This window comes from Cricetulus griseus, chromosome 4 (assembly GCF_003668045.3).
Source record: "Cricetulus griseus strain 17A/GY chromosome 4, alternate assembly CriGri-PICRH-1.0, whole genome shotgun sequence".
Classification (NCBI taxonomy): Eukaryota; Metazoa; Chordata; class Mammalia; order Rodentia; family Cricetidae; genus Cricetulus; species Cricetulus griseus.
The window spans coordinates 141261123-141275957 of NC_048597.1; the positions used below are offsets into that span (position 1 = coordinate 141261123).

The following is a 14835-nucleotide window of genomic DNA, read 5'->3' on the forward strand; positions in this document are numbered from 1 at the left end:
TCCTTCCTCCTTCTCTCTCTTCCCCCTATCTCACACCCACCTCTCTCTCTCTTTTCTGTACATTAATTGCTTTTTGCTGCGGCTTGAGATATTTATGGGTTAGGAGATTGCCAAGTTATTTATTAGATGGAGTATCTGGGGATAGACTAATATAAATCACTTAGGCTGGCATTGAATATAGCAAACACTCAGTAATTTAAAAAGCTTTAATAAAAATGCTAAAATATGAGACTTGTCTTTGGCTGTAATGAGACTCAGTTATCATGTTTTTATCAGTGATATTCAGTCACAGACCTCTCCACCTTTTCTCAGTCTAAGACAATGTGAATGCAATCTTCATTTCCAGAATAACCAGGTCTATTGAAAATTGAGAGAGGTTTTAAGGACTTGGAGAGAGACCCCTTGAAGCGTTATAGATTTACTATATATGTGGGGGGCTAATGACCAACTTCCTCACACTTAGACATTCAAGCAGGTTTGTTCACTTTAGGAACCACATCTTCTGTGAATCTGGAACCCTACTAAACAGGAAGGGCTGAGGGGAGGATAAAGGACGTTAAATGTGATCTATAAAATGTGTTGTATCATCCCTGGCATCCAGGAATTCTCATTATGATGAAGGCCACACCCAATACTGGCCATTACCCTGAATCAAAATTCACTAGGTTGAGGCTGATTAAGTCCCCCAGAACTCAACATGTAGTCTTTCTTGATTTTCTCTCCTTTAATGGAATTACTACTAATGGATCTAAACTGCTTTATAGAGTTTAAACTATATTTAGTTTTGTCCCCATATTTATTCATAGCTGGAAGAATTTAAAATTTTATTTCTTATTTCAAAATTGTGCACATGTATGTATGTTGTAATATGCATGTGAGTGCAAGTGCACACGGGGCATCAGAGCCCCTAAAGCCAAAGATACAGTGCCTTGCAAACTGCCAAACATGGCTGCTAGGAAATGAACTCAGGTTCTCTGCAGAGACAGCACATGCTGTACCGACTGAGTCATCCCTCTAGCCCCCTCAAAATAGAAGATTTCTTTTTAAAATGGCTTACCCTCCTCAGACTACAACATACTATGAAGAGGATACCTGGGATCCAGGTTTTAAAGATAGCCATTTTTTTTTTTAGCAAGCCTTCAAAGCCCATTGGTCTACAGGTGATAGGATTCCTAGTGTCTTCCCAGTAAAGGACTTCCTCAGGCCTGGAACTTGGTGACTTCACCATGTATACAGCAGTACGATACATGAATTTACTTTGGCACACAGAGCAGATGAGAGAGAAGAAGGAAAGGGAATAAGGCATTATGGGAAAAACATCCCTGCAATTGATGCTTGATGGAAATCAGAAAAATCAGGCAACATTCTCAGCTCAGTTTAAATATCTTCTGGAATCAAGGTTGCCATACAAATGACCATAACTCAACAAGGACCTTCCACCTCCCACCCTCAACCTGGGATAGGCTAGGAGTCATGCAACAAAGACAGGAGTTGGACAATTCTGCATATCACTGGGTACCAGGCAACAAGAATTCAGAAGCTCAGAGAGGAAGAGGAGCCAGCCTTGTGGTTGTGTGACTTCCAGAGGTATGATCAGATATTGGTGGATGCTGAGTACTAGGCAGAGTGTAGAGAAGACTTAAGGGGGGGGTTAAAAAAGCACATTTCGAACCATAGATTTGAAAGTAGTTGACAAGATAGGAGCCTAAAGGTAGTGTGAGACACCTGCAGACAGCAAAAAGAAATCCAGAACGCCAGAAGTTGTTGAAAGGAAGGGGGGTCTTGAAGTGCTAGGTGTTGATACATACAGCCTGATTCTTAGCCCTGGCACTTTTCTGGTACCACCTTTATCAGCTTAAAAATGCTTAAAATACAGCAGGGTCAGTGTTGATGAGTGATGACACCAGACTATTGATGGCATTCTGGAGAGTAACGGATAATGAATCTTGGAACAGAAAGGCCCATTTCTGTAGCTTGGACTAGTGTCTCTCCAGTGCTCACATAGTAAAGGCTTGTTCACTAACCCATGGTTTAGTAAGCCAGCTGTAGATCTTCCAGAGGTGGAGTGTAATGGGAGGGGGTGTTAGGTCACTGAAAGCATGTGCTTCAAGGAAATAAGTGGATACTTTTAGTATTAGAAGATGAGCAGGCTGCTTCTGTCAAGTCTCAACATAGGCCCCAGATCAACAGAGCCCATTGCCTGGTCATGAGTGGGAGTCTCCAATACTTTGAGCCAAAATAAGCCTTTCTTCTCTTTGACTGATCACCTCAATTATTTTGTGATAGTCCCAGAAAGCTAACTAAGGTATCACTTCAGCTTCTTACTTATATGGGTCACTAATCAGTGACCCAGAAGACCATTACACAGTTGGGAATTAGAACCAGAGAATTACTGGCTACCGGTGAAGCAGGGGCTGTTGTAGTGGGTGCTATTAGGGTAAGGTGACTTCTGCCCTCAAATCTTTCAAGGTTATCCAAGGGACCATGATGCTATGTCCACACTGGATAGATGTTTGCCTTCGGAACTGGGCAGACTGTTGAGCTGTGTCTTGACAGATGTGCCACAGTTTGGCCAGATCTGTGTACACCTGGCCTTTACCTGTTAGACAATGAGAGAACATAGACAACCCCTCCCTGCCTGTTTCCTCATAAAGGCAAGGTACTAAAAGGAGCTTCATAGAGCTTTGCTGAGACAGAAATGAGAGCTCTGCATATGGTGCCTCTGGGTGCTACATTCTCTTTGAGAGTCCCTGGAGTGAAAGAAGGTAACAAATGTGGAAGCAGAGCCTGAAACCCTGATGTTTGCCACAGGTTCAGTGATGTGTCGATTGCCCTTCATTCCTTATGATGACCTGTGAGTTACCTATGGTCACTAGGCGGCTTTTTTTTCAGCTTAAGAAACAGATGAAAGAAATTAAGAAACTATAAGGTCACACCATGACTGGGTGGGATAACAGTAAGAGGTTGCTGTGACCGGCTTTAAAAGGAAGGGTGAAAGGGGGAAGGGGGCTAAAACACATACCTGGGAGATGTGAAGTACCCAGCATCCCTGGTGTGAGAGGCTTGGGTCAACAGAAGTCCCAGGTCTGGGTTGGCACCTCATAATAAACACTTGACAGAATTGGGGCTAAAACCAAAGTGTTTCCTTATCTGAAAAATGAGGAGAGAGAATTGGACTCTCCCTAGGTCTATTTTTGATTAGGAAATGCTGTGATGTAAATGAAAACTGTGATCCTAAGTATGAGTGTGGCCAGAACTCTTGGGGGCAGGGTTAGGGGCACAGCCTGCAAGTCAGAGTTGGACAGAACAAAGGGAGCCTCCTAGAGAGCAGACATCTCGCTGCCCTGGGAGGACCAGGGAACTGCCAGAATGACTCTTACACTGTGTGTGGATCTTCTGATCATGGCCAATTGCTTGAATTATGCAAATTAAAATAGGAAATGTGTGTCTATAAATAACCTCTGTAAAAGACACAGTGGAGACAACCCTTACAAATGGACTCAGTAGAGCATGAGTGGCTTGTGATGTCACCCCCCACCCTGATCAAGTATTCATGTATCTGTAATTCATAATCATTCGTTCATGTTCATTATCATTTCTCTCACCAAAATACAACTAAGAAGACAAACTGAATTCAAATACATCGGGTCTTATCCTTTCCAGCATAAAATAAAACCATGTCACACTAGGACAAGTAGGAAGTCTGAATTCACAGTCAGCCTGAACAACTGAATAACTGGATCTGGGCATGCTTCTAAGAGCAAGGATGTGACCCCACGCAATTCAGCCCAGTCCCAGCTTGATGGATGCCTCTGTAGATCCCGAGAAGATGTTCCCTAGAGAATCGCCTTTCACTCTGTTAATCTCAGTTTCTACTGAGAGAACTTACAGACACCAGGCATTGTGTTACAAGGTAATAGAGGGGCTGGAGAGATGGCTCAGTAGTTAAGAGTACTTACTGCTCTTCTAGACCCCAAGTTTGGTACCCAGCATTATCAGGCCCCTCACAAGTGCCTGTAACTCCATTTCCAGGAGATCAAACTCCCACTGGTCTTTGTGGGCATCTGCTCACATGTGGTATATATACATTCACTCTGGCACACACACACACACACACACACACACACACACACACACACACGCATAAATAAAAAGTAAATAAATAAATACTTTTTAAATTATGCAATGAATGATCACTAAATGAGAAAATGCTGTCTGCCAAGCTGCATGTGCCTTTCTCTTCTTACAGTGGGAGAACTGCTGATTCTACCTCTCAAGGTGGTGGACCAAACTGATGTTTTATAATGCCTTACAGTTCACAAACTATGAGATTCATACAACAAAGGACATGTCTCAGTGCCTGTTAGTATATTCATGGAGTTGTTCAGCCATAACCAATATCTAATTGTATAATATTTTCATCACACCAAATGAACCCACCCCATTAACAGTTACTCATAATCTGTCTCTTTCTCTACTTTCTAATGAGGGAATTACCAATACGGAGTCAGGTAAAAATGTAAGGTTATTTATTAGGGAGATGCCTTACTTACAGAGAGACCTAGCCAGCCAGCAGGGCAGGAGTAAGTAAAGCAAGCTGATGATGTAAAGGAAGAAGGGAGTTCCATGTGAGAGCCCCTCACTCTTAAACCTTCCCTACATCACCCTGACCACGCCCTCACAGGTGTGGTCAGGCATACCTGTAGCTAGCCCCTAGCAGGCAGTGTCCCCTACAACTTCCTGACAGCTTCCAGACAGAAATCACAGCCACTGCTCTTTCCAGATTCATCATGTTGTAGCATATACCATTATTCCTTCCCATAACTATATAATATTTCATTATCCTGGCCCATTACCACATTTTTGTCATTCTGACTGAGAAATATTGTTGTCAAAATTTGAATATATTTTGTTGAACTCTATCTTTCCCTTAGGGATAATATATCTGAGTTGGGATAGCTGGGTTATATGGAAACCAGGTTTGTGAGAAGCAACTAGTCTAACTTCAAAGTCACACTGCCATTAGTTTCTAGGCATTTGCCAAAGTTTATCATTGCCTGTCTATTATAATTATTCTGATGTGTAAAGTCGTAGCTCCTCCAGGTTTTGATTCTTGGTGAGAAACATTGTTGAGCATATTTTGGTATGCATATTGGCCATTTTGAGATTTTCTTCAGCTAGAAGTCTTGTGTGTCTATTTTTGTTTTGCTGTTTGTACTTATCTTGTCATATTTATGAAATAATCATTGATCACAAAGAATTCTGCCTATACTTTTATCTAAGTTTCAGCTTTTAAGTTCACTTCTTTCATCCATTTTGAGTTACCTTTTTTTGTATGTGAACTCAGTGTGAAGCTGAGTTCCAAATGCTTACTTTTGCATGTGGATATAAGTTGTTCCTGTCGCTTTGTCCTGTAAACCATAGTCTGAAGGCGGGGAATAATAAGTTCACTAGACCAAAGATAAATGATAAATGGGTATTTTATTGGGGAACAACTTATACAGATAGTAATAAAGAACTTCCAAAGCCTTTCTCTGCCCTTCCAATCTGATCTGTGACCCAAGAGAGAGAGAGCACAAGAGAGGAGAGCCTATCTCACACTTACCTCTTTCACTTCCCATCTGCAGCCAGGCCCAAAGGAGTGTGGCCACTAACACAAGTTTACTGACAAGGCTAGATGCCACTACAGCATTCTTTTTTTCTCTCTAAGATTTATTTATTATGAATACAGTATTCTGCCTGCCTGCAGGCCAGAAGAGGGTGCCAGATCTCATTACAGATGGTTGTGAGCCACCATGTGGTTCCTGGGAATTGAACTCAGGACCTTTGGAAGCCCAGTCAGTGCTTTTAAACTCTGAGCAATCTCTCCGGCCCCCACTACAGTATTCTTTACTCATTGACATGTTTCCATATCTTGTTGACAATGACTGTAAATATTTTCATATGTTTCTGGATTTTTACTTATGTTTTCTTAATGTATATGTTTATTCTTATGCTGATTTTAATAATTACCATTTTATTACTATATTAATGATTATAAGAAATACATGTACGCATGCATGCATGAGTGTTTTATTCAAGAATAACAAAGGTTATTATTTTCTGTTGCTCCCAGAAGTTGTCACTTGTATATTGGTCTTGGCTTTTTTTACTTTCCTTCTCCTTCTCATCCTCCTCCTCCTTATCCCTCTCCTCTTTTTTTATCCTATTTCTTCTTTTGAGACAGAGTTTCACAAAATAGCCTAGATTGGCCTGCAACTCAGTGTGTAGCCCAGGATGGCATTGAACCCCCTACAGTCCTCCTGCTCTGCCTCCTGAGGGCTGGAATTACAAACATGAGTGACAATGTCATCTTATAAAGTATGCTTGTAACACTGCTAGAAGATTATGAATCCAGTTTCAAAGCAGAGAAAACTTGAGCTGAGCTTTTGCAATCTAGTCCCTTCATTTTAAAACCAGCCAAAACAAATAAGCAACACAAGTGCATGAACATATACACAGGCACACTCAGTCCTCAGCAGGTGGGCTAAGTGACTGGAAAAGATCATACAATCAAGGATGAGAGACTAGAACCAGGTTCTTCATTTGCTTTATATAGTACAGTGGTGTTTGTTTCTGATTTTGATTGTTAGTAAATTGCTATACTATTTCATATGCAAAATGCTGCACAAGCTAAACTAGCTTGAATACTACATTTTCCAATTTATTCTTGCCTCTTGTTTAGGAAATAAACTGCCCTATTAGGATGCAGAAAGGTAACCCCAGAAGAATAAAACATGGGATCCTTAAAAGCACTTACTATATTATTTTTGTAAATTAGTCTTGAGTGTTTAAAACTATAATGAAAAGCATTTCATATTTCTATTACCCTCCCAAGATCTCTTAATATTTTTTATTCCCTGAGCATCATAATAACATTAAAATGAAAATAGTAATAATGGCCATTTAAGGAACTTTGAAACCATTCTATCTAATCTAATCTCCATATACCTGCAAGGCAAGTATTCTTATGCCCATTTTACAGTCCAGAAGCTAAAATGGGGTGGCTTAAATATGTACATTTTTCTAAAACCAATCCAAAACAGAAGGAAATGGTATTTAAATGTTAGTATCTAGGGACTGCAGGTCAAGATATGTTTTGTTTTTAACCATGGAGCTTGACAAAGACATTGAAGACAAAAATCCTGTGAGTGGAGAAGGGTAGTGATATCGGAAGACTGCCTAAGGAAGCTTAGGGGAACAGAACATGGACAGACATCACTAGTGGATCACAGACCTCCAGGCAGGGCACTGAGGGACAGCACAGAAGCTGCCCAGTTCTCAATGATGGATAGGGGCACAGGACAAACCCAAGTCCCATGTAGGGCTATGACTGTGGTTTCTATGCTGGACTACAAAATAAAAATAAAAATAAAACCTCACCTTGAAGACTTTTAAACAGCTTGGCTTCCTGTTGGGATCTCCTAGTGCTCTTCAGTGAGGGGAAAGCTCCTCCCTGACTTCTTGCTGTCATGGGTACATTTAGTGGTCAGAAAGAATATGAGTAAGTCTCACAGAGACCTCAGAAGTACCATGGCTGTGCATTTCTCCCCTGCTTTTAAGTGCAAAAAAGGCATGGCCAGAATCTGGAGCTGTGGCTCTAGACAGGGCTTCCCTGCATGGCATCATGTCAAGAGCTGCCTCAACCTAAGCTGTCACAGTTCTCAGACTTCAGACTCTACCCAGTCCAGCTCAGAGATGACATCAGGATAAAATTAGATAACCAAGTCATTGCAGGTGAAGGACTACTTCCAGCTTTGCTAGAAATGGTAGACAAAGGCCTACCTGATAAAGCTGAATATGGAGAAGTAGCAGTCACCCCCTGCATGTTGCCTCTTTCTGAGTTGGCCCTCAGCTGAGTTGGGCTATGTAGTGGGATGGACAGGATGCAGAGGCCTGCCTACTGCTCCTTCTAGAAAGACTCCCTGAAAGTCATAAGGAGACATGATGGTTGCTCTATGCACAAAGGCGAGGTCTGCACTGTACATTGGCTCAGGTACAAAGCCAAGTTGAAGAGGAAAATGTAATAAACATGCCTATAGTACTCCCTGACATAGCCAGAGCAAGTGTGCATATAAGGCAGTTAAGTGTGTGGAAATACCTACATGTGGGCACATACTATATTTATAACAACATTATTTGTGGGTATAATCTTATACCTAAACTTTATTATTTATGTTATTAAATAGTAAGGATTATATAGAACACATTATAAAACTGTACTTATTATATTTTTTTTTGCTTTTTTGAGACAGGGTTTCTCTGTGTAGCTTTGGAGCCTAACCTGGCACTCACTCTGGAGACCAGGCTGGCCTTGAACTCACAGAGATCCACCTACCTCTGCCTTCCGAGTGCTGGGATTAAAGGCATGTGCCACTAATGCCTGGCTAAAACTGTACTTATTATGTGACTTACTATATATAATCTAATACATCGCATTTATTAACTTACTTAGTTATTGAATATATTTAACTTAATTAAATATAAGTAAATCTTCCCTTGCCAGTAATGCAAGGCAAATTTCATGCATAAACCCTGACATGAAGTGAATGGGACTGAGAGCTGGAAAATGAGCAACAGAAATGGCTGAAACTGTTTTCTTTGTTTCTAAATCACATCAACAACATACCCAGTGGGCACAGGAAAGGATAACTGCCGCTTGCAGTTGATAAGAGCTGGCATAGTTCCAGGCACTGCTCTGGTGTGCTGTGTAAAGTCATGTTTACTTCTTACTACAATCAGGTGGTGCACATTTTGTCAGCTTCCCTTTACAGATGGCGAGCCAGGATCCAGGAGGAGATAACGTTGTCCAGGCCATGGGGAGCTCCTGGACTCCAGAACCTGAGAGTGGGACACACAACCTCTTATAATTGTACCGTTCATATCATGGCCACTGTCTGTGGGATGGGATAATATGCAGAAACACAAGGTCCCATTTTGTTGGTTTTGTATAAAGGAAGCCTTGCCTTCAGGAAAACCTTTTCTAACTCAGGCTTGCTGTCTCACGAGAACACAATGATGTGCTGGGCGTTGATGGCACATGCCTTTAATCCCAGTGCTCAGGAGGCAGAGGCAAACAGATCTCTGTGAGTTAGAGACCAGCCTGGTCAACAAGCGCTAATTCCAGGACAGCCTCCAAAGGCACAGAGAAACCCTGCCTTGAAACCACCCCGCAAAAGAACACAATGATATACAAAATGTAAACACTAATTCAACAAGTTTTCATTATGTGTTAAGCACAGTTCTAAGTATGGGGTCCATTGTGCTTTATAAAGTTTATACTTAAAGTCCACTGCAGAAACAAATACATCTTGTCAATGAAGATAAAAGCACCAAACTGTAAGTATAGAGGAAAATGGAAAATGTGAATGTTACCAAGATGCTGTAACGAAAGGGCCTGATTTATACAAGCAGTTGGGGGAGAGCACCTATAATTACAGTCTACCGACCTACCATTTTCTTAGTGCAGTCTGGGCATTTCAAGTTAAGATTGTTATTCATTTCTTTGTATCTATTTGTGAGATTATTTATCGACACTAGCATGATTCGTAGACTAATTTGTCACACACCCTTATTGTCATTGAACATGGATCTGCTCTCTAATGTGGAGAATCATTTGAAATTATTCTCAAGTGACCTTTCTATTATCTTCAAAAAGTTATCATGGAAGCAAGGATAGAACTTGATGATATTACTAACATCAATTCAGATTAAAAATTATATTAGAAGTATTTAACAACCTCTTTGCCAAGCAAGATGCATGGTCTTGGAGCAACAAGGATGACTAAGATGGGCTCAGGCTGCCAATGGTTTGTACAACTGAAGAAGCTACCTTGTGTAAGAGAGGGAAGTTGTTTGTTGTAGAAAGGTCTGTGAGGGACAGTGCCCAGAAAAGGATGCAGAGCGGGGATAACTGAAAACCAAGGGCCTATGGACATGTTTTATTTGGAAAATTCATAATATTAGACCAAAAGAAGACACATTATAAACCTATATAATCTGGGATAATTTGCTGAACTCTTCCCTATGCCTCTGTTCTTCATTTTATTCTAGTTATTTCATAATTTTCAGGAGTTGATGAGACCATTCGAGAGTAAAGCCATTTGAACAAGTATTTAGACACTAATGTTGGCTACCAAGGGCTTCATAACTGAGATTTCCTTCCTTCCAAATCATTCTCTTCCTGTCTTATTGAGAATATCTATGTACTTGTAATGGAGTTGATCATTCTTCCTTTGGGAAAATGACAGAATCATGGGTTACTGGGAATGATAGATAGTGTTGCCTGGCAGAGTGGCAAGTCTGGCTTGTCTTGGCCATCCACTCTAGGAAGCTTGTTCCTAATGAATGACATTAACTAGACACCTGGAAAATGCAGGGATCACATTAAGTTACCACTCCCTTTCCCTGCTTCCTTTAAACTAGCATAAGAAACACCGTGACAATAAAAATGGCACCTCTGCAGTGGGTACCCTGCTGGGAGTCCCAGCCCAAGGTATCATGGTTGTGGCTTATTAAGTCACTACACACAAATACAACTGTGCTTGCCCAGGCTGTCTTTGTATTCCTTCCAGAGAGACTCTGGGGTCTTCATAAAGAGGCCTTAAGATGGCCTAGCACTTCTGGCTAAAGCAGATAATATTTTGAGAATATTTGGAAGCTGCACAGAAGGTGTTACTTTATAGGAATGAGAAAACACGTATTGACATTTCTATGCCCAGACCTATTTTTTTAACAAGCTAGAAAATACTGAAAAACAGGTAGAACCATTTTCTCCAGAGTATACAGTACAGTTGGAAAGTGCACTGTGTTTTTTTTTTCTATGTGTATTTTGGTAAAATATGTGCACTGAAATTTCAGGGCAATTCCTAATGCAGAAATAACCCCCAATATGGCAGATTTATAAGCTAAGCAATTTTTATTTATTTGCTAATGTGGATTCCCTCAAGAGCTCAAATGTTCTGCTGGTTACTTATGGCTTCTCCTTGAAAAGTCTTCCCTGTGAGGTCTCAGCAGTGTGAAACTGCAGGCTGCAGAGTTGTCAGAACTGAACAGTAGCTGTAATTCTCTCCTGCCAATGACTTGGGTGGTTTGGAATCTACCAGCACTTCAGCTGTTTGTTTGATAATTAATAATTCATAATTAAAGTGGCAATACAAATAAATCAACATGACTGTAGGCTTGGCGCCTCTTCTCTCTATAATCTTTCTTTTGATGCTGATGATCTGAGGGAAAAAATGGGAAGGAAGCCGAAAACTTTCATTCCAAGCTTTGCCTCCCTTAGCATTGGAATTCTGTTCGGGCTGTTATCCAAATCCTCCTCTCAGACAGGAATTCAGCCCATGCCCTTGATAGCCTTCTAGTCCAAGATACAGGAGTCTTATCTTTCCTCAAGTACTTGGTCACTAGGGAAAGAAACAGGGTGCTGCCTTAGCTGCAATGAAGCATGGTTTGTCATCTTCCCGAGGCAGGCTTGGATGAGATGACACTGGAAAGATAGCTTTAGTGTTTAGGACATGGAAAGGGGGAACTGTAGAAGGAAGGTGGCATTTGAGTGGTTCTCTAAAGATGAGCCAAGTCTTTATAGGAAAAGGTTGGAGAAGGGAAAGGAACAGCAAAGTCTTCTGAGATGGTCCAAGGGCATGGGGTCTGCAGTGTGCTCTGTGAGTGGTAGCTGTCTATTGATAAGGGGCTGTATAAAATCTTTAGAGGTCCCTTTTAAACAGGGAAACTTGTGAGTTACACCTAAGGCATCATGGAGAGCTGCAAGAATCAGAAAGGAGAGGACTGATTACCTTATTGCTTCAAAGGGTCATGCTGTCTACATAGAAAGGATAGATTAGATGGACTCAAAGATACCAAGGAACCAATTACAAAATTCCAGGTGAGAGTCTATTGTAGTTGTCAATTGAGAATGAATGAGAAATCCAAGCAGAAACTCTGATGAGAAGAATTGAGATGGAATCTAGGTATTTTTTTAATTGTCATTTTAGTGAATTTGATAATTAAGGCCAGAAATTTGACCAAGGTAAAATGAGAAATCACAGTATGCTTGAAGTGCCTAAGGTCCATGGACATTGTCTCAGTACTAGAGCAGAAAACAATTGTGCAATGTTATTGTCACTTTTCTTGTAATCAGCAGCAGCATTGTGGCTGCCATAGCAACCAATACGTATTGGGTGCTTATTTTACATCAAACCCTCTGATAAGATAGCACTTAAAATCATACAGCAAAGAGGTTAGTGCCTCCCAGTTCACAGGTGAGGCACCAAAGTTCAAACAGTAGAGCACAAATTATTAATTAAGATCACACAGTAGGTGAGAAATTGCACTTCAGAGCCCTGCCTCTAACTGAAGGAATACAACAGCACTAAAAAGAATTCACTTCATAGTACAGATATGTCCTGGCTTACTGTGGCTCTTAAAATTTTACAGTTTTCAAAACAGTACAAAAGCATTTCTCATACTGTAGTAGTCTTGATCTAAATTTTGATTTGAGGTCTTTCCAAGGCTGGTCTTATGTGAGATGCAACTCCTTGACTATGCTGGGCAGTGGCCGTGAACCATAGCTCCATTTTAATGACACAGTCAATAAAGAAAAAAAAACTACCAATCCTCCATGATGTGTGAGGTTGCTGAGCTATGATGCTTAGTAGGTTTTGTACATTTAATGCATTTTGAACTTAATGATACTTTCAACTTTGAATATGTTTATTGGTCATAATCCCAAAACAAACCAAGGAACATTCATACACTGAAAGCTGACAATAATAACTAACTGAGAATTTAATACTTGCTTTTGTTGGTCCCAATGAGAATACATTAACAGCAACCAAGAAATCAAGAGAAAGTTTCAGAGTTTTAAAGGATTGGTAAGAATTCAGAGATTAAGAAATGAGAAGAGAATGAAGATGGAGTGGTAATAATGAAACAAACAGGTTAAATAGAATGAAAGAAAGAAGAAAGAGTAGAAGTGGGGGGTATGGCAATAGATGATTAACACTTAAGACCTTTGGAAATGCCATATAGAACGCTACTACTGTAGAAGTTTTCCAAAATATATACATGTAAATATAGAAAGGGAGTTTAATGGCAGAACAACGAGTCTCTCAAACACCATAGGCTGCTAAATAAAAAGTCAAGTACCATGTACAGGTTACCTCTTTTGGAGTTGTTGATCACTGGTGTCACAGACCCCCACCCTCCAAAAAAAAAAACTCTACAGACTATTGCTGGTGTTCTTGGTTATCCTCTAGTACTGCATTGTATGACCCTGGTGCTGAAGATAACACATGTCTGGGTCACAGACCATAGAAAAATCAAGCTAATACTTGCCTGGAAGTTTTATCCTTATTGGCTAACTTTCATGGTGCTAGAAGGCTCTATTTTCAATACCTAGGTAAAAAAAAAAAAGTATTCAATACTCTTATCCTGTTGAGAACACTGTGAGCTACAGGCCAAGAACCCTGTGAGCTACAGTACCTGACCTAGAAAGACATGCCCACTGGGGCAATAGTTGAACAAAAGTTTGGGGAATAATCAATGACTTTGTGATTGTATTTGAAGCCTGATCACAAGACAGAATTCATGTTTGGTTCATAATTCCTGAAGCCTGGCACTGTTTGTTACTTGGAGATTTAAAAATTTGTGGTAGACTAAGTCATAGGCAGCAGAGAAGACCCTAATACTATTATTCTACTAAATGGACATAGTGTTAAACTGGTCCCTAAGTTCTTATCCATAGATTAGTGGATCTCTCAACACTCATTAGAGGATCTTCTTTGAGCAGTAGATAATTAACACAGTAGTAAACATAGAGATCCACAACTGATGAATATGCAGAGAATACAAGTCTCTGGAGTACTCAACTCTAAGTGAGATATTTATGTCATAACCTGTCTTCCAAGGCGACAGCACCATCATAAAAAGGGGGATGAATATACTGTAAGAGGCAAAGGTGGTGAATGACTGTAGGCAAACAGTTTTCCATACACAACAGGACACTTGTACATCTGAACTGAAAGCCGCTGAAGTCCTATCACTGGTTCAGAAGATATTGGCAATTGATAGCTGCTAAGGGAGGGAAAATATGATTGCTTCAAGGATGTAGTCCCTAAATTGCTCTCCATGTTCCAGTAGATGATCCTATATTCATCTATGGACAGTATTAAACAGAGTTGGTAGGTTTTAAAAATATGGAAATAGTACATGAAGTTACAAGGGGAAGTTGTGGGGAAGTAGGGGAAAAATTAGAGAAGATTGAGTGGGGATTATGTTTCATCAAAACACATTAAATCTGTGTATGTTCTCAAACCAAAAATAATTAAATTAAAAGAAAAACAATTAGCAAAATTTGAATGGGTTTTGAAGGTTGTATTGATCAATGGAAACTTTCTGGTTTTAGCGGTTACCTATTTTTTGTGAATATTTTTTGTTTGTATGAATTGCATGCTCAATTACCCATTTTTATTCTTAGTGTCCTGTACTACTTTTAGTGTATTTACTAAAGTTCTGTGGATTTGTGGAGTTGGAAGTATGTAAACTTAAAATAAACAGCAACAAAGCAACAATAATTTAATTAAAATGTTAAAAAATTGGAAAAGAATTCTGGCAAGATATACTGTGTTCAACTTCAAAGTTTTTTAAAGAGAGTCTGAATGCTTGGGACATGGTAATTAGCCAATGTGTTTGACTTTTGGAGTAAGGTATTGGGTATAATCTGTGACAGGGAACATCCTATCACTGGTGAAAACAAGAAAGGATCCTCTGCATAGAGGACTCCTCATGTTTTATCTT

At 40.1% G+C, this 14835-nt stretch overlaps 1 protein-coding gene across 3 annotated transcripts in view; it reads left to right on the forward strand.

The window, feature by feature from the left end:
* Positions 1-14835, forward strand: part of Opcml (opioid binding protein/cell adhesion molecule like) — a 522006-nt gene that overhangs the window by 397323 nt on the left and 109848 nt on the right. The window lies entirely within an intron of this gene.